The sequence below is a fragment of the Periplaneta americana genome, chromosome 14 (genome assembly GCF_040183065.1).
Source record: "Periplaneta americana isolate PAMFEO1 chromosome 14, P.americana_PAMFEO1_priV1, whole genome shotgun sequence".
NCBI lineage: Eukaryota > Metazoa > Arthropoda > Insecta > Blattodea > Blattidae > Periplaneta > Periplaneta americana.
This window is the reverse complement of record NC_091130.1, coordinates 178690-200145: the sequence shown is the minus strand read 5'-3', so window position 1 is coordinate 200145 and position 21456 is coordinate 178690. Positions and strand designations below refer to the sequence as shown.

At 38.8% G+C, this 21456-nt stretch overlaps 1 protein-coding gene across 4 annotated transcripts in view; it reads left to right on the top strand.

Moving 5' to 3' along the window:
- The first annotated feature begins 2152 nt into the window (after positions 1-2152).
- LOC138713035 (b(0,+)-type amino acid transporter 1-like) overlaps positions 2153-21456 on the top strand; it is a 48359-nt gene continuing 29055 nt past the window's right edge. For 3 of the 4 annotated variants that reach the window (XM_069844727.1, XM_069844725.1, XM_069844726.1), the window contains exon 1: positions 2159-2258. The gene's annotated coding sequence lies outside the window, so the exon portion shown is untranslated. Of the gene's footprint in view, positions 2259-21456 lie in introns of all 4 variants that reach the window. The other variant, XM_069844728.1, reaches the window with a different exon arrangement.

The following is a 21456-nucleotide window of genomic DNA, read 5'->3' as shown; positions in this document are numbered from 1 at the left end:
TCACTTACGTGATTCAGGTTCCGCATACTGCGGATAAATGTCAGGACTGATCCATTTTTCAAATTGCACACCACTTCGGCGGGCCACGCTTTGCATGATGTGTATCTGTGAAGAGTTATGTCGTGTACTAGAGTGAATGTAAATGTCTTTGTGTAAGTGTAGTGGGTAAAGATGATGAGGATGAGAAAGGGAGAAGGGGAAACCCGGTACACAGCAGTATTTTAGAGCGTTGAAATGCATCTAATAGTTATTACAATTTTTGTATATGCCATCATTATTTGTCATATTGATAATTGGCGCATTCGTCGCATGTGACTACGGTTGCCATACGTCCCGAATTTTCCGGGACCGTCTCGAAACCTATTCTCGGGACGCATAAATGTAATGATTTTCAGCAAACAAGGACTAAAAAAATAGTGTTTCTTTCTTTCCACACGATTTTATTCTCTTCTATTTCATTGGTACGGCAGCTCAAAAGAGTTAGAAAATAACTTGATGAATACAAACTGTAGAACATTAGTTCATACTGCATGCGGGGAGAAAGCGTTGGGCTTGGTTTTCGTCGGCATTAGGCTACTCTTTGTTTCCACCCGCCTCTTACTTCAGTCTGATATTTGAAGTTGGTTTTGTAACAGTGTTGCCTTCCCCTAAATTCTTTGGTAATTTTAGAACCTTTGCCAACAATGCAATAAAAATCTTGTTGGTAAGCCTTGTTATTAAAGTCGCGTCGCTGTTATTTCCGGCGTGACTCCTCCTCCTCTTTGCTTACGCCTTAGGAAGTGCTAACGTTGTGTGCACAATAAATGTCACCAAGAGAGCTATTAACCACTCGTCATGTGGGAAGTGTAAGTTTGACAACTCAACCGTTGTTACCATAGCAACGGACCTACCACGCTATGTGATATTCAGTTGTTTTTCCGATCGCAACGCTCCTGTCATGTCCCATCTTTCAAAAAAACAAGTTATAGTATAGTTCGCCATTTTTATTCTTTCTTTGCCGAGCTACCAGACGAGGAATATATTTGCTGCACCATTAAACATTATCATGCCGTAGCTCCTATGATAATAAATCAAACGCACTGTAATTGAGCAAATAATTGAGCGGCAAATAACGTCCTCGTGTGCTTTCTGCGAACGCCAACGAATGAGCCAAAATGGCGGGCGATTATATCAAGTATTTATCGAGCCTTAGGAAGTGCATAACGTCATCAGCAGCGAATCACAGGACGCACACGTTTAAATGTAGCCGACCTGCAACGTGTTTGACTGCCGAAAATAAGAGCGACGGGACTGTAGATTACCAATTATACAGATACGCAGCAATGGAAAATGTTGAGGAATATGAATGTTAATGTTATGTTTTATTTAACGACGCTCACAACTGCCGAGGTTATATCAGCATCGCCTGTGTGCAGGAATTTTGTCCCGCAGGATTTCTTTTACACGCCAGTAAATCTACTGACATGAGCTTGACCCATTTAAGCACATTTAAATGCCATCGATCTGACTCGGGATCGAACCCGCAACCTCGGGCATAGAAGACCAGTGCTATACCAACTGCGCCAACCAGGCCGACAAGAATATGAATGAAACAGAAAAAATGAGAGTTGGAAATTTCGTATTTTGTATGCTAGGAGTAAATAATGTGTATGTTAATAATTTGATTTTTTTTTTTTGCTATACACAACAATGTCCATGTGTTCCGTTGCTAATATAAGGAAGTGAATTAATGTATCTTTATTTCGTTTTCTTGTTTGTATAAACTTACCAACAATTTTTTTTTTTTTTGCTCACCGAGGAGCCCAATCTAGGCTGCCCTCAATTCAAAGTCACATTTGTGTATTTGTATTTGTTTTCTTAATTCAGAAGTAGTCTGTATACCGCTAAATGCGTTGATCGTTCAAATTATAAAAAAAAAAATCATTTCGCACATTTAAATGATTAAAATATTAAAAATGTCCTGGACTGCCACTTTTCAAATGTAGCAACCCTATTACTTGTTCAAATAAATAGTGTTTAAAAATTTCCATGCGCCCATTACTGTACCGAGTAAAGAAACGAATTTTACTAATACATGAACAACACAATTTCATTGTCAAAATGTTGCCCCTTCGCTCCTCTCTGTGCTCTGCGGTAGTACCGCAAATTTCCGGTGGAGTGCTTGAATCGCAGCCGCTGCTCCTTGTAGTCCATTAGTGCTTGCCTGACCGTCGCGCGACGACGATGCGGGATCGCAGGAGCTAGTGACAGCTGTTCAGGTAACGGCGTGCAGAATGCTTGCTTTGGTGTAGGACAGTACAACGGAAGTGTAATGTTTGAGATTATTTCACCTTGGTGCGAAATGTCTTGCTTCTTGCACCGTGTCATTTTTTTAAATTGGTTACTTTACAACGCTTTATCAACTGCTGTGGTTATCTAGCGTCTGAAAGAGATGGCGTTAAGGCCAGCGAAATGAGTCCGGGGTTCAGCGCCCAGCATTTGCTCTTAAAGGGTTGAGGGAAAGCCCCGGAAAAACCTTAACCAGTTAACTTGCCCCAACCAGGATTTGAACCCGGTTCCGCTCGTTTCACGGTGAGGCATGCAGTGGACTGCACTGTCACGGGTGCCAATAACGTATCCAGAGACGTTAGTTCCGTTCTTTTTATTTGGGGGATGGGGAGACTTCGCAGGGCATATCGCATAGCGCGCTGCCTCCCTATTTCCTTAGAAATTATTTTTCCATGCCGAACTGTGAACTGGGGTAAACTTGATCGTAAAACGGAAAGACTTGAGCCGTGATATTAAAAATGCATGTAAGTTACCTGGATTGTCTTGAGAGAGATCTTTCCTCTAAGAATACCGCAGTTTTTTATAAGAGAATTATTAGTAAACTGGAAAGAGCATACAGCCGCGTGAGATGCATTCTAACACGGCGGTCTCTAACGGAAGTCGTAGAAGTAATATTGCCAACGTTTGAAGAGTTGTGGCATTGGTAACGAAGAGGAATCGCCCACTGTCACTCAACTATTCCCTCATCTAACCCTGTCCTTTCGGTCCAGGGAAAATACTCGTTTTTGTTTCTTATTTTGGTCCAGGGAAAATACTCGTCTTTATTTACTGTAAACTGTATGGAAGGAAATATGTATGGTGAATATTACTGGACTGCAATGCTAGCTTTTCGTTGGATACGCTAGTAGACTTCTTTTCCGTGCGTCGCAGCTTTCACGGTCGTACGGTGTAAGAAAACGAAGAACAATTATTTCTGTTGAATCTCCGATCACACCCGGGACTACGTCTGATCTGTGTTGCGTTATTTCAATATGAAATTAAACTGGAAAAACAAATAGAGTTTTCGTGAACTCGAGGGTCAGTGAAATGTTAAATTTGGTTTGGTACATCTACGCTTTTTGGTAGGTAGGTACACCATAATGGTGGTACCGCTGACTTCGTGATGATTTCGTATGAAATTGTCCGAGAAAATCATCGGTCAGATATATATAAGAAACGAAAGTATTTGCGTCGGGCTTATAGCTTTTGCACTGATCACATCGTGTTTCTAGAGTGGGGTGCTGCAATTCTGAATTATTTAAGTAGGTCTAGGTTTCTCTTCCGTCTATGGTGCGTAGCGGGGTCGAAGATTCACCTTATTTTTTCCCATGTCTTAATTATTTTTGTTATTTTAAGTAACAAATAGGGTTGATATGATAATTTTTTTGTTTGCCCCGCTTTATGTGCATTTCCAGTTTCCACACATACGTAAGCCTAGTTTTAACTTCTACTCGATAATATCCGTAATATTCTACTTGACAGACAATTCTGTGGTGTTCGGTCGAAACATGATAACTCCAAAAAACCTATTTTGCGATACAAGCATTTTATTTTCACTTTTCCTATACAAATCATAATTTTAGTTTACATACAAATGTGAATGAAAATAATATAACTTTAGATGGAGCTATTACTGTTATACCAAACGAAAGAGAACTGTTTTTATATAGGACTACGCTCTCAGCTAAAAAAGGTAATTTTTGGAGTTATCATGTTCTGACCAAACACCGCAGAATTTACATGCCTGTGCTGTTAATATAGCAAGTGTGAAAATTTGAACGCAATTGATTGATAAAGAAACGTTAATTTCAATTAAAATAAATTGTACTTTTATTTACAACGGGTAACAATCATTAATGTAGCAGAGGGTAACGTCTTGGTTTCATTTGAGCAATATCATTAAACTAGCTTGTACAGGGACATCATTTTATTTTTAGTTCAATTTTTATTGTACCTTAGTTTTTAAATGCAGGCCTATTTCACTCCACCCCTTCTACTACGTAGTAAACCTCCACACGGAACCTAGACCGCATATGAAAACAAAGTCGTCCTCGTGAGTATAGTACGTTCCAGAAATTTGGTCGCATTTACCAGTGAGTGGAGAACATTCATTATTGAATCATATTTTCGCACAGATGGTGTATGTCCGTTTGGTTACGTCGCACCCCGGTTTTCTCCACCCGTTTCTCCAGGGCCCTCTCTGAAGGCTAGTGGATGGACTGCCTTAGCTCTTTTCCACTGAGCGAGTCGGAAGGTCCGTGGTTCGATTCTCGGACCGACCAACCTGACTGTGGTTTTTCCGTTTTCCACAGTTACTTAGTCAAATGCCAAGTTGGAATTTTCATTGCCTCCCGTGTAGAAAAAGGATTTAGATTTCGTATCATATTCATCTACCTCAGATCATTCTAGCCAGACGCTTACGCAGGGGACGTCCTCTCCGCAATCGTTCCTGGGTTCCCAGCCTCCGCAATATCTCTACCAGAATTCATTTCTTAAGAGCACTTTCAAGGGCGCTTCGACACCTTGGAAGAGCCGTTGGAATGGATACTGTGCTGCTTGGTCACTTTGGCGGTGTGAACTTAGAGCGGGAGAGGATAGGAGGCCTCCATTGGGTGAGCGGGTGAGGAGTCCCATGTGGCCGGTGGGCTGGTACACATCCTCATTCATCCCATCCCATCGTGCACAATAAGCCTCAGTATGGCGGACATGCAAAAGGTCGTCCTTACCTGCCCGTAGCCACCGTGACCTAACCTAGCTCTTTTCTGAAAACTTAGCTGTTAGGAATTGGAGGTCTAAGTAATATTATACAACACTGTTTAAAATAATTTAGATAAAAGGGCCTTGTTAACTGTCACGTGGTTTCCTCCCATTCTAACCCTGCGACATTTGGACGGACAGTAGATAGGACCTACCATGTCTGAGTAAATTTATCTGTGCGGATGAAAGAGAAGTGAAGATTGAATTTACATTACGTAAGGCACTCTATTATAGAGTAGGTACAGAATTATTTCTACAGGTGCAGGATTATGGCGTTCCATGTTGCCTGATTTGAGTGCTTTGCATTATTTCTTTTGGGGTTACTATAAAACAGCTATGTTTGCTAAACATCCTAGGCAATAGAAGAGTTAAGAAATTACATTCAGGAAAAAAAAAATACATTCAGTTTCAGAGGATATGTTTAAAAACATTTTTGATAGTATTCTCAAAAGAACTGAAGCCTGTTTTGAAATGAACAGCCACCATTTTCAACAGTTTGTTAAAATATCCAGATTTTGATTACTTTTCAATTTAAATGCACTCTCCATATTGTATGCTAATGTGCTGTAGATATATAAATACATCTGCCTGGATAGTTCAGTTATTCAGTAAAAACACTCATTGTTAATACTGTACTGTATTTTGATTAAATAAAATCCTAACGAAAATTATCAAACCCAAAATCGTAATATTTCCTAGTTTACGTAAATGGAGTCGACCTGGTTGGCGAGTTGGTATAGCGCTGGCCTTCTATGCCCAAGGTTGCGGGTTCGATCCCGGGCCAGGTCGATAGCATTTAAGTGTGCTTAAATGCGACAGGCTCGTGTCAGTAGATTTACTGGCATGTAAAATAACTCCTGCGGGACAAAATTCCGGCACATCCGGCGACGCTGATATAACCTCTGTAGTTGCGAGCGTCGTTAAATAAAACATAACATTTAAAGTAAATGGATGCACTACTTTTCTACCTTCCTATACCCAGCAAAGTGATTTGTTTGCATTTTACACTAGTATCACGGAACTCCGGTCGTGGAAGGGTAACAAACAGTGTTTTCGGTTCTCAACTGTCAATCCAAAGGTATAGCCAGGTTAATATTTGAAATGTTAGTAAAAACAAAATGATGCCCCGGTATTTTATTTCTTAACCGTTTATAAAAGCGGAATATTTTAATATTAAAAGTACAGTTCTCACATTTTTTAGTAGTACTAGTCAATTTTTTTTAATCTTAAACTCAGGCTGAGGGAGGAAATGCCCTCCCGTGCCCCCCTAACCTGTACTTTGTTCTCCATCGCGGAAGTCTTTCATCACAATCTTGTAACTTGTATCCCTTTCAGAATTCGTTTGAACTCGAACGCAGGTGGGAAATGACTTACAGTTGAAGGGAATATGTTGAAAAATAATGCTATTTTAATTATGTGTACTTGGTTGTTCTGTACGCTGTACCGTGCTGACCCCATGTTAGAGTATAAGACTGGAGTTTTCTGACAGAAAGGTCAAGCCCTGATAATGAGCAACATTTCCATTAAGGTATTATTCCCACACAGTGTACGTTGTGCACTCAGTGATCTGAACATCCTATTTGAGTTGGTGTTACACAACAAGTTTTTATGAAAATGATGTGCTTGTAATTACCGGGTTGCTGCATCGCAGAGTGATGTAATTATTGTCATCCACTGTGTTCTTGGTGTTTCACCATCGTCATTCAGGTCCAGCTATTCCACAAGGTTCCAGTATGACTGATTTCTCTGGATTTGGGATTGTTTTGTTGGAATCACTATTCATACTTTCAAACTAATTTATCTTAAGCCCAGTTGCGATCCATCTCTCTCAGTTGTCATCAAAGAGGCTTTATTTCCATTTGCAGGAACTCACGTTGAAGATTCAAAAATGGATGCCTCCAGACTGTAAAGATTGAAAAAACGTATTTATTCCTTATGTAAGCAAAACTTTTGATTTCGTTAGACATGACCATTTCATTCATGCAGCCTCTCTTCCAAGGAATTTACGTTTCCTTATTGAATCTCTCCTTACAGACAACTCACTGCAAATGGAAGCACATTTTTAAAAACCAAATCCTATCCTAATTTTACGCGGTATCCCTCCACTGCCTCCTACTCTTTTTAATGTAGCTATTGACATTGATATTAGGGATTTAACACATCAAAGTGACGCACAAGAATGAGGCTTTTCGTTACCTTAAGACATGTCAAACGGAACTGCATTTGCTTTCGGGGATGGCATTGCAATAATTGTCAAAAATGAAAAAGCAGCTGAATCTTTTGTTCACCTCGCTGAAAGCAACCTCGCCGCTGTTGGTCTTTATGTTAATCCTAAAATAGAAAGGCAATCATAATTCAAAACGGTAAATTGATCGCAGGAAAAAGTTTCACCATTCAGAACTCGGACATAAATTCGATTAAACATAAAACAGAAAAAATAAAATATCTTCGAGATGACTTTAATGATGAGATTGTACTAGATGAAAAAATAATAACTAATTTAAAATGTGATCTTCGTCATTTCGTTGCATCAAATTTATTACGACCAGATCAAAAACTCCCAATCTGAAGTTAGTATCTTTGACCAACCATTGTCTATACTTTACAGTATGCGCCTTTGCACCATCTTAAAAAAAACATTTCTCACAAATTTGAACAAAATTCTCCGCAGTGATTTAGTCTCCTAACAAATTTCGAGGACTTTGATTAATTAATGCTCGATGGGAAGCCAAGATACAGCATTTTAATACCTGTAACAAACTCCGAGTTAATGACGTTTATTTACACAGTGTTCGTAATCTAGACGACGAACGACTGCTGGCTTTTCAACAAGTACAAGCCAAAGAAGATTCTCTGTCATTAAATGTAAAAGCAAAACATTTACGAGACATTGTTCGACGTAGATCTTTTGAAAAATGATGTCAACTCCCCATAAAGAACGAGGAATCTCGCTACATTAAGAATGCCCCTAATTTAATTTCTGGTTAACACACAGAATTTATAAACGTCATAAAAATGTCAGATCGTAATACATAGCGGTCCCAGGCAGATCCTACAATACCATCCGTTGTCGCCGTTGGCTGTAACGAGATGGAAACTCTATCTCATATATTCGGGTCTGTCGGAAAGGCGAACTGATGCGTAATAACAAACTAAGAACCAATGCCAGTAAACAAAGTTGGAAGATTTTTGAGGAAGTTCACTGTATTTCCGAAGATGTTCCAACAGAAGAACAGATATTATTGCTATTAATACACAACATCATAAAGCGGTGATCTTGAATCCAACTGTACGCTGTGAAAGAGATAATCAATAGGTGCAAGAGGATCTCTGCCAGAGTTTGCATACAACTCCTTGAAAACTCTTGATTTAAATTTTGCAGCCATCAATAAAATTGTCATTCAAATATTAAAGGATTCAGTTTAAATTCTCAATCAGCATTCATATTTTAATTGCAATGAAAATTGTTCGTTTTGCTCGGTTATTTAACGCGATAGAATTGATGACAGCGGGTTGGTATTTGGCGAGATTTCCCATAGACCACATGATATTCACCTCGTGGTTGGGGAAAACCCACCAAGTAATTACCCCAAGTGGGAATGGAACTCACGCCCGAGCGCAACTGCGGATCAGCAGGCAAACGCGCTACCTTCTGATCTACGCCGGTGGCATTATCGAAATTGTTAACAACTCAGTTACATATTCACTATGTATATAGAATGTTGGCTTCCTGGATCTTTTGATCGCCCCTGATATAGGAGCAGATCTTACTAATACCGGCTATAGGAATGACTTATTCATGGGCGCCAATTAAGGGGGACTTTAGCCCCCCCCCCGTTTCCGTATTATTTATTTTCGTTCTTTTTAAGGAAGAGGAACCCATTGGCTCACACCACAGCCTGAGGCTTGTGCTTACACCGACACTTGTAGCCGAACTGTCACGCTCGTGTACAAATACAGCACGCAGCACGCGTGAATTAGTAATGGCGAAATGAGTCCGATGTCCAATGCCTAAAGTTATCCAGCAATTCTGCTTCAATTGGTTGAGGGAAAACCTCGGAAAATCCTCAACCAAAATTTGAACCCGGGCCCACTCATTTCACACAGACGTGCTAATCCTTACTCCACAGCTGTGAACTCTGCGATATTTACTTTTTTTAGGTTGACTGATTTATGAAAAAAAATTATTATTTATGTTGGAATTGCCTGTAGATTACTATTAATCCTCATTCTCTTGCGACTGGGCTTGGAAGGGAGAGCTTTAGCAAACTTTTCTAAATGCAAGAGAAATCTACAGTTTGCTTTTTCTGATAAGTGCTGGTAGGTTATTAGAGTTGTTTCCAAAAAAAAAAAAAAAAAAAAAAAACCTAACCTAACCTAGTTTAAAGGTTTTATTTGTATGTTTTAAATTCATTTTGAAACTTTGACGGAGTTACTCTGTTTGTCACTCTTTATACATACTACAGTATTTCTATTCAGTTCAGAGTGAATTAATGTATATTGTATTCACTTCGATATCTTCTCTGTTTCTGTTGTGATGTGATGGAAGAGCAATATCGATGGAGAACACAATTCCCTTGTTGGCTGTAGAAATGAGGTCTCAATTTTTTTTTTCACTATCTACTGCATTTGAAATATATTTTTCGCGATCTAGCCCAACCAATAAAACAACATTTAAAAGACAGGCATATCTTAACTCAATGAAATATTTGTGCTTGAACTTGGTTACGAAAATAATTTCATCTCGATAGGAGTTGACAAATCCACATGACGTCACTTTCTTCATTTTGTTTTCGATTTTGTCAATATGAAGAACTTTCACACAAGAAAGTTCTTCCTCAGTTGACAGTATATTGTAATCACTTGATGGATTTAAAATTTGACTCGAAACTTTCGAATGATTGATTTTATGATCAAATTAAAGTTCTATGAACTATTCTTCCAGTTCAATATTAAGATTTATGCTCTACAGAATAATTGAAAATTGAGTTTTAGCTTCCTTATGCCTTTACGAAAAGTCTTCATTTCTGATTGATTGCAGTCAGTACATCGTCATAGCGGAAGCTCTTTAAAATAGTTTAAAGCAATGCTTAGTCGACTGCAGTTGAAGCATACAGAAATACTTAAAGTTTACTTCAGAAACGTGCCCTTTATAACAAGGAGAGAGACGCCGGCGTAGCTCAGTTGGCTGAGGCGCTTGCCTGTCGATCCGGAGGTGTGCTTGCGCGCTGGTTCAATTCCCGCTTCGGTTGATTACCTGGTTGGTTTTTTTCCGAGGTTTTACTCAACCGTAAGGCGAATCCTCGGCCTCATCTCGCTGTCACCAATCCCATTGACGCTAAATAACCCAGTAGTTGACACAGAGTCGTTAAATAACCAAGTAAATAAAACAAGGAGAGAGAGAGAAAGAAGAGAGTTTTACTGTGGGTGGCATTCTGTCTGTTAGGTGCGAGCAGTTCCAGAATTTGGTCTTTGTTATGTTATCAGTGCTTTGTCGAAAAAATGAAAACAAATTCTGACGTAATTACGTGGAATCATCACGAAGGACGATGTGATTTCTGTCGAGGTCGGGCGAACAAAGCCGCTAGAGTCCCACGCTTCCTCACGCAGTTCTTACTGGGAAGCTTTTATGTGGTGTATCAATATGTAGCCTACTTAACAGTCCTCGTCGTTATGTAAGCGTGAGTTGTGATAGAGAAATGTTGATTGGAGACCTGTTTAGTTTATCTTTTTCTTTTGCATATTTACCACGTTATTTGTCGTTGTGTAGGCCTACGTAGCGATTATTATTTCTGCAATACTATAACACGTCCAAATTTCGGCTTTTCTTGCTGCAAAATTCTAAGTACTTAATTGGGATAGTGTGATCAAAATGAGACAGGTGACCGTCAGGCTAGAACTTTAGACAATATTGATGTGAAGATGTATCTTTTGAAGCACAAAGCCCTTCTGACAACCTACGAGTGCTTTTTGTGGAGTTTCTTTAAAAACTCTCAATGTTCCGTCCTTTAGGTGCAAATCTTTGTTTCCTTCGCCATTAGTGGAGTCATCTTCGTGCTGCACGCTCCCTAACGACACGACATAGTTAATTGTTTGTGATTTATTGATGGAATATTGTAACTCACGATGTTATTGTGGAATGACCCTACATGTATTTGTTCATAAAGCTGAAGTGCATCTAGTCTTCACGTCTGAGCGCAATAATTGGTGAATGATATTTTAAGCAGAAATGACGATAATTTCATGCAGTGGAAGAGTGTTGTTAAACTAAGTCCACCTACAAAAACGTGGCGATTGCTATCCCAAGTACAACCAGCGTATTTCAAGTACCGAGATCTTCCCCGTTTCGTCTGGACTAATGATCAGCAGTTAGGTTCTATGCCTGATTTCAAAATTTCAACCATCCTTAAACACAGCATCGCGTGTCTGGGTCCAGAAAAATAATGAACCTGATCTAAGATATCTTACGAATCCCTGGCAATAATATTAGATCTGTGTTCAATAAGAAGTAATCGAGTTAAATACGAAAAGTTAAATAGCGAGTTCAAAGCATGTTGGTTAATTTGATATTGCAGCTAAAATGGCAGTCAGACCGTCCTGAATCTTGGAACCAGTCGTCGAACACTATTATAGGGGACGTGATTGTTCAGAGACAAAGAATGCCACACTGCGCATGCTCCGAGCCAAAAGCTTTGATTCATACGATGGCGATATAATTATGTGATTTGCCTTTTTGTTCAAATATTACATACTGTATCTATGTTGAGGAGGAATTAAACGTGAGGGTCGTTCCATGAAATCTTTTAAGTCTGATGTTGTTTTTAAGATTTGAATGATTTTATTTAGTTATACATTGTGGTTACTACTGTGAGCGCGTGACAGTCGTCAATTGTTAATACAAAGAATATAAAATGGAGGTGATAAAGTTCTTGTAAAGCAACACTAGAAACAAGGTTACAAAGCTGCAGTCTCGGCTCGAACAATGTATGAAGTCCAGGTTGAAGGTCCGATTACTGCTTAAATGCAATAAATAAGCCGCACGAACTTCCTTGATTATTTTTGTTTTAGTATATCTAATAAGTTCATAAATGTGTCTGAATGTAACGTGAGTTACTGTGCAATGTCTCATTACGAAAGGTGACTCCTGAGATACTATCAGGCATGGCGTGCGTCAAAGTGCACGTTGTTGTTCATTGTTTACAACAGGAACGTAAATGTTCTAACACGCAAACATGTAGGCCTAGTTACGTTCTCATCTGTACGGCTTGCAGTTCCCAGCGGTGAGGCAGACACTTCGCTTTCAGAGAAGCTCGGTGAATTTTTGGTAAAGTAGCGTGTCCTGTCAATTCCAGGTGGGACACGATTTCTGGGATTTACATTGGTTCTTGTGAGGTGGTAGGTATTATATTTGTGGTGGTACTTTGCAACACATTCAGCTTCGTAAGTTATTCACCGACGAAATTCAACGTAGATCAGATTTCGGTAGATTTCGCCCGGAGCTTCTGAAAATGTACGATACCGGACCGGTGTCAGTTTCGCAGAACAACCTAGGGATTGTAAGCGCGACGTATTTCTACCGAAAATTGTTGTATGTGGTTGTCCGGGGTTTGAGATTTGAAGCTCTCATCTTCTGTTGCGTTCATATTGACCGAGGGTGAGGGGATCCCGCTGTTTTACCGATTGGGTTAATAGAGCTAGCAAAGCTTCTTTGACACTTGTGATAGGCTAATAATGCAAAGCTATTTTCCTTCTACGTTCATTTGCTGGCGAGCAGGCGTATCGCATTATTGGGGTGCTGCATTCGTTCACTCACGGCCGCGGCCTCTGCGTGTTGTGTTGGCGGACCTCCTCGTTTGCTTTTTGTTATATACGTGCATCGCAGCATTTCCACCCAGTCATCCGGGATGTCGTCTCTCTATATAGGCAATTCCAACAATAACTATGACGTATTAATTAATACTTGAATAATGTATTTTGATGCTTCTTCATTTCGGTGAATTATATCCTTATGCAAGGGGGACATAAAACAGTTATAGATCTGTCATTTCGATGCCAGATGGATTTGCAAAAGATTCAGGTGAAACATTCTTTAATGTATTAAAGCTAAATGAAATATGGAACATAATTTTAATTTAGCAAAATATTATTATTCGCACACAAATGGAGATGATAGATAATGCTGGGACTATAAACTTAACATAATCTAATTCTTAACTGTGGTAATAATTTACAAATGAATCAAATTCTCTGTAATGACATATTCATCACAATTTCTAACAACTCGTTGCGAATCGTTTCGACTGTCCATTGACACTAGGCCTCATGAGGAAGCGATCATAACGAGAAGGCTTGCATGCAGTTATAAGGATTCGATGAACCTTGTCACTTTCTTAGTATTGGTTTCTTGTCGTAGTTAAAATGAAGTGCAAGGGAAAGATAATGTTTGCATTATTTTCATCAGTAAACATCAAAGAAACTTCCCTAACACCATGAACGTAATTTTATAGTGCACAATATTAAAATCGTTTCGTGATGTGCGAAGAACATTATTGCTTACGATTCTTCTCTTCTGCAGTAACGCAAACCATTAGCCTGCTGGTCGGAACTCACGTCATAACAGGAGCTTTGTTATGCACTTACATTTCTTTTCGCTTTTTAAAAAGTCTAATTTCGTGCGTTTTAAGGTTACAGTAGTTCATAAGAAATTTAATTTTGTTGTTGTTCTTCTTCTTCTATATCCCAAGGTTCTCAGACCAAGTCCATGAGATTATGTTGTTCCAATAGGTGTGCTTTAAAAATCATAAGTTCTATACCACATCAAGCGGTAAAAATTTTCACAGATGGAAGTAGACTGGAAAATGGAAAAGCAGGTAGTGGACCAATCATTATATTTGGCAACAAAATAGAATAAATTAAAGCTAGATGTCAAGATTATGCGTCAAATTACACAACGGAACTTATTAGGCCTACTATAAAAGAAGCCCTCCATACGTTATCAAAACAGCCCACACGTAAAGGAAATATGGATATTAACCGATAGCAGAAGCTCAATTCAACATCTTCAGAATTATCATGAACTATATGACACCTTATCTACAAATGTAGTTAACATCTACAGGTCAGCAGAAATACATCTACATTGGATCCCGTCACATGTTGGAATATTTTGAAAAGAAAAGGCTAACACCTTAACTAAAGAAAGCTGTGAACTAAGGAAACCAATCAAAAGCACACTCACCTACATTAAAGTATTCTCCAAATGTAAAAAAGAAGCAAACGAAATTTGGAAACAGCCGCCGCAACATGAATGGTACAAAGAACAACATCCAGGAACAGGCATCAACTGCCAACCCAAACGAAACACACAAAACAGCAATAACAAGATTGAAAAGTGGACATACAAAACATATGAAGATAGTTGCATCACAGCAGATCTTCCCAATAAGCACAAAATGCAAGCTTCACCATCTCACATCTTGTCATGTTTAGGGCTACATCTACTCAGACCCAAAGAGATATTATTAGTGTCTAAGCATGGACATCTTTGTGGAGCTGTCCATAGTTGGAATTGCTTCACAGTCGCTAAGCCAGTGCTCCGCATGCGTCTGTGTCAAAATAAAACACGAGTATTGGTGGCCAAGGCACTGATCAAGCAGAATTATGAAACTTATTATTATTATTATTATTCCAGATCTCTTTGAAAATGAACATTTGCTACCTAGTTGCTTTTCTTGCCAGTTTGTAATAGACCTATCAGTTCAGATCGGCGTCGTTGTGCAACAGACCGTGGACTGCTTGGAAGTCATACGCCGTGCGTTTAATCAACTTTCACTCTTGCACCTGTTCTTGGAACTGTCGCGTTATCACGTGCCACTTTCAGGGGTGTTAGGGGTCTGACTAGTTATGCTATACATTGAGTCTTGTTGTTTGATGTCTTTGTTTATGTATTGAGCAACCGCGACTCGTGATATTAAAATGTGGGAAGTTTTTGACATACGAAAGCGAGGACATAATCTATTAACGATTAAGGGAGAGATAAATAGGTTGAATAGTCTGCGTATCAGTTTTGTAACGAACGTTTGTACTCTCTGCAGCGAAGATGTGCGTGCGCAGTTCGAGGGGATGTTTCCACATAAGCTCATTAACAATTTCTTGTAAGAAGGATCAGGAGGAGGAAGACTTGGAAGAAGAGCGCTACAGGAACTGGCGTGGACAGCCCTGCTGCAGGCGGTTGGCGGCCTTGTTCTCGCACGGTCGCTGACAAATTGTCCCACTTGAAAGAGGATATCGCACATGCGAGAGGCGGGAAGTGGGCCAGCTGACCCCCAGCCGAAGAGATCTAGATCAGAAATCTCCAAGCTTCGGCGCTCACCTTGTCCGACATCCAGAGATAGGTTCATTCCTTCCAAGTTCGTCTATGTAAAATCATCTTATTTCATAGTCCTGAAGCAACATACAGCAATACCTTGACACAAACAGAAACAGTGGCGTAGGTGAGAAATTTCCATCGCGCCAAGAGTAGCAAAACTTTGTAATGCAAATTCAGCACGTAGTTGGTTTAAAACGAATTAAAGTTTAGCACAAATTTGCTTCTTATATTTAGGATAATGAAAATGGAAGAATCAGACGACATGAGTCAATAACAACATATTAAATGAAATAACTTAAACAAATGGCACAGCTACGTTCATATAGGGATGCGACAAAACTCTGCCGAAGTAAATCACGGATTAATCCGAGGAAAGGGGAAAGGCAGCAGAAGGCTTATAGAAATGCAAGTTGCGCATGCGCGGTTCACCAGTGCTGCGGATGTTCGGGAAGCAAGCTTTCGTTCCCCATCAGTACTCTCATCATGTGGACGGAAGGATAGGAAATACCCTACTATAACTGTCCTTAGGACTAAATATGAATTATATTAGTGGGTTAATCTTGTGCCAATTAACTCATCTTTGATAATGTTATTGTCACTATTAGAATCGTGCCAACTTCACTCATAATTGATGTAATGGTCACCATCATTGTGTCCACTTCACTCATCATAATTGAGGTAATGGTCACCATCATTGTGTCCACTTCACTCATCATAATTGATGTAATGGTCACCATTATTGTGTCCACTTCACTCATAATTGAGGTAATGATCACCATTATTATGTCCACTTCACTCATTATCATAATTGAGGTAATGGTCACCATTATTATGTCCACTTTACTCATCATAATTGAGGTAATGGTCACCATTATTATGTCCACTTCACTCATCATAATTGAGGTAATGGTCACCATTATTGTGTCCACTTCACTCATTATAATTGAGGTAATGGTCACCATTATTGTGTCCACTTCACTCATTATCATAATTGATGTAATGGTCACCATTATTGTGTCCACTTCACTCATAATTGAGGTAATGGTCACCATTATTGTGTCCACTTCACCCATTATCATAATTGAGGTAATGGTCACCATTATTATGTCCACTTTACTCATCATAATTGAGGTAATGGTCACCATTATTATGTCCACTTCACTCATCATAATTGAGGTAATGGTCACCATCATTGTGTCCACTTCACTCATTATAATTGAGGTAATGGTCACCATTATTGTGTCCACTTCACTCATTATCATAATTGATGTAATGGTCACCATTATTGTGTCCACTTCACTCATAATTGAGGTAATGGTCACCATTATTGTGTCCACTTCACCCATTATCATAATTGAGGTAATGGTCACCATTATTGTGTCCACTTCACTCATTATCATAATCGAGGTAATGGTTACCATTATTGTGTCCACTTCACTCATTATCATAATTGAGGTAATGGTCACCATTATTATGTCCACTTCACTCATCATAATTGAGGTAATGGTCACCATTATTGTGTCCACTTCACCCATTATCATAATTGATGTAATGGTCACCATTATTATGTCCACTTCACCCAATATCATAATTGAGGTAATGGTCACCATTATTGTGTCCACTTCATCCATTATCATAATTGAGGTAATGGTCACCATTATTGTGTCCACTTCACTCATCATAATTGAGGTAATGGTCACCATTATTATGTCCACTTCACTCATCATAATTGAGGTAATGGTCACCATTATTGTGTCCACTTCACTCATCATAATTGAGGTAATGGTCACCATTATTATGTCCACTTCACTCATCATAATTGAGGTAATGGTCACCATTATTATGTCCACTTCACTCATCATAATTGAGGTAATGGTCACCATTATTATGTCCACTTCACTCATCATAATTGAGGTAATGGTCACCATTATTGTGCTCACTTCACCCATTATCATAATTGATGTAATGGTCACCATTATTGTGTCCACTTCACCCATTATCATAATTGAGGTAATGGTCACCATTATTATGTCCACTTCACTCATCATAATTGAAGTAATGGTCACCATTATTATGTCCACTTCACTCATCATAATTGAGGTAATGGTCACCATTATTATGTCCACTTCACTCATCATAATTGAGGTAATGGTCACCATTATTATGTCCACTTCACTCATCATAATTGAGGTAATGGTCACCATTATTGTGCTCACTTCACCCATTATCATAATTGATGTAATGGTCACCATTATTGTGTCCACTTCACCCATTATCATAATTGAGGTAATGGTCACCATTAGTATGTCCACTTCACTCATCATAATTGAGGTAATGGTCACCATTATTATGTCCACTTCACTCATCATAATTGAGGTAATGGTCACCATTATTATGTCCACTTCACTCATCATAATTGAGGTAATGGTCACCATTATTGTGCTCACTTCACCCATTATCATAATTGATGTAATGGTCACCATTATTGTGTCCACTTCACCCATTATCATAATTGAGGTAATGGTCACCATTATTATGTCCACTTCACTCATCATAATTGAGGTAATGGTCACCATTATTATGTCCACTTCACTCATTATCATAATTGAGGTAATGGTCACCATTATTATGTCCACTTCACCCATTATCATAATTGAGGTAATGGTCACCATTATTATGTCCACTTCACTCATCATAATTGAGGTAATGGTCACCATTATTGTGTCCACTTCACTCATCATAATTGAGGTAATGGTCACCATTATTGTGTCCACTTCACTCATCATAATTGAGGTAATGGTCACCATTATTATGTCCACTTCACTCATCATAATTGAGGTAATGTTCACCATTATTATGTCCACTTCACTCATTATCATAATTGAGGTAATGGTCACCATTATTATGTCCACTTCACTCATCATAATTGAGGTAATGGTCACCATTATTATGTCCACTTCACTCATCATAATTGAGGTAATGGTCACCATTATTATGTCCACTTCACTCATTATCATAATTGAGGTAATGGTCACCATTATTGTGTCCACTTCACTCATCATAATTGAGGTAATGGTCACCATTATTGTGTCCACTTCACTCATCATAATTGAGGTAATGGTCACCATTATTGTGTCCACTTCACTCATCATAATTGAGGTAATGGTCACCATTATTATGTCCACTTCACTCATTATCATAATTGAGGTAATGGTCACCATTATTGTGTCCACTTCACTCATTATCATAATTGATGTAATGGTCACCATTCCTGTCTTCAAATTTCCGGGTGCAATGTCGATCGAGGACGTTAGAGTTAAGTTCCCACAAAAATTATTCTTAGCATTGCTTCTTTCAGAATCCCTTGTGGAGTTACAGATGAAACGCGTTCTTGAGTCAGATCACTACACATGTGCCCTAATATTGAAGACTCTACGTCGAGCGAAGTGGAAGCTGTTAAAGTGAAGTAGGCGCTGGCATTCTAGTTTACAACAGACCATCAGAAAAGTGTGATGTTAGTATGCAGTACAAGAATTGCGCATGTACAGCGGGTGTACTGTACCACATAGCTACAGACTTCGTAATCAGCGCTAGACGCTCAATAATAGTAATTCTTCAATTTGCTGGCAGAAGTCACGACTTCACAGCGCATTATAGATTACTGTTAACCTTCATCGCATTCATACGATGTTGTCGACTTGCACTGTGCGTAGGTATACTGACCATGCGGTCATATTCCCCTAAGAACGAGCGACAAGGCCTTAGACCCAGCTGACCAGAGCTAGAAATTTAACATATCATTGACATCTTGCTCTTGAAGAGACTACTGGAGTGTAGTATTGTGTGGAGCAGAAACATGGACGGTACGACAAAATGAAGAGAAACGAATAGAAGCATTTGAAATGTAGATATGGAAAAGAATGGAGCGTGTGAAGTGGACAGACAGAATAAGAAATGAAGCTGTGTTGGAAAAAGTGGATGAAGAAAGAATGATGTTGAAACTGATCAGGAAGAGAAAAAGGAATTGGTTGGGTCACTAGCTGAGAAGAAACTGCCTACTAAAGGATGCACTGGAAGGAATGGTGAACGGGAGAAGAGTTCGGGGCAGAAGAAGATATCGGATGATAGACGACTTTTAGATATGTGGAGACTAAGAGGAAGCAGAAAATAGGAAAGATTGAAGAATGCTGGGCTTGCAGTGAAAGACCTGTCCATGGGCAGAACACTCATGTATGTATGGTAATGTAAGCCTATGTGCTCTGGACCCTTATTGCTGGAAGATTGCCTGGCCGATGCTTAGTAATTAACGTGTAATATTACTCCATGATACAGTTGATGTAAGTGGCGTGTATGTTTTACTGTTATAAATATCAAATACATTTTTTTTGGAACAAAAGTGAAAATTTTGAAACAAAACCGGACATTTCCAAAAGACTTTTTGTCTATAAAACGGACAGAAAATAACTAAAATCATTATTACTGACACCATTAGAACAACGGACGTAACATGCACGACACACAAAATTGTCGTTCACTTTGGGATAAAGTGAAGGCTCGATACAGTTTTTTCTGTTTTCTGAAAAATACTATTTTGGAAATGACCCGTTTTGTTCGCAGCTTCAGGGCTGCAGACTACTGCTAAGAATGCTCATCACCATGGCTGTGCCCAGCTTCATTCGTCACCTCGTCACATGGGAGGTGCGATCTCGCCGTGTCCTCCGAATCGCATTGTGATGTCAACAACAGATTGCAGAATAATCATAGGAATTAGCTGCTGGAAAATGGCAATTTCTGTCTAAATAATTACACTTCTAGCCGAGACAACGTGAGTGTGAAATGGTTTCTCCCATCACCAGACGGATCTCTGCGAACCTTCTATTCCTTCATCTTCTTCCCCTTTTCCCTTCCAAGCATTGAGTTCCCACAGCTATTTTCTGTCTTGTTTTAGATCCTAATCTTTTTGTTTCCTCTATTGTTCACTATTTTTCTACGTACTCTTCCCATTCTATTCTCGGTCGTCTTTTTCTGTTCCCTTCCACTCAGCCTTCCAGATTTGTTTTGGTTTCCTTTCACTCCACCATTCTTATGTGGTCGAACAATCTCAATTCATTTGTGTCTATCATTTTTGTTGATGGTTTCTTGGGTTAGTGTCTTGCTTATATGGATATTCGTTGATCTCTGTTTTCATTATCATCACAGCGACTCAGAATGCATACATTTTTATCGCCGCGCGTGGTGTCGTATTTCATGGAAATGAAGATTCTCAACCGAGGAGGAGGTTCATATATCCATATTTTATTATACAAGATGCGTAGAGAAAATATTGTAGTGTTGAAAAGAGTTTTTCCATCGAACCAAACGCTTTAAAATATAATACTTTATTAAAACTTAAAAAAGTAAAAGTGTTAAAATTATTATAAAAGGTAATACTGAACACCTTACACAATTACGCGGTACCATATCATCGACATCAAAACATCCTACCCCACTACAGTCGACGGGAAACACCAAAACTGGAAGTAAGACAAGTTCACCACACGCTGACAGATCAGCGCCGAAACGGTACCGTCCGATTATATAAGATGTATAATCTTCTTTGGCCGTTGGAATATTCTAAGCCCCAGATACAAGACACTGCGCATGATCGGAGATCCAGAGCACAGATACACAAGATAACGCGTAATTGAGTTATTTAAATTCGCTCTATTTGGTAACAAACTAACCTAAAAACTGCAAGAGAAATTTTGATTTGTTGTAAATAATGGATAAATATTATAGAAATTTATTGCTATTAAATATTAATATAATTTTTTTAAGTAAAAGAAACTCTTCAATTTTTGTTTTGTTTATAATGAACTGACCAGAGTTGATTTGTTTTACTTTTATATTCATTTCTCTTCCGAGTCATAAATGAAAAGTAGAACATTTGCAAGTTTTAGGGCTTTATTTTAACAATAATTTTTAATAAATAATAATTGTAACTTAGATTTTACAATGTAGACCTAATTGCAGATGGTGTGATT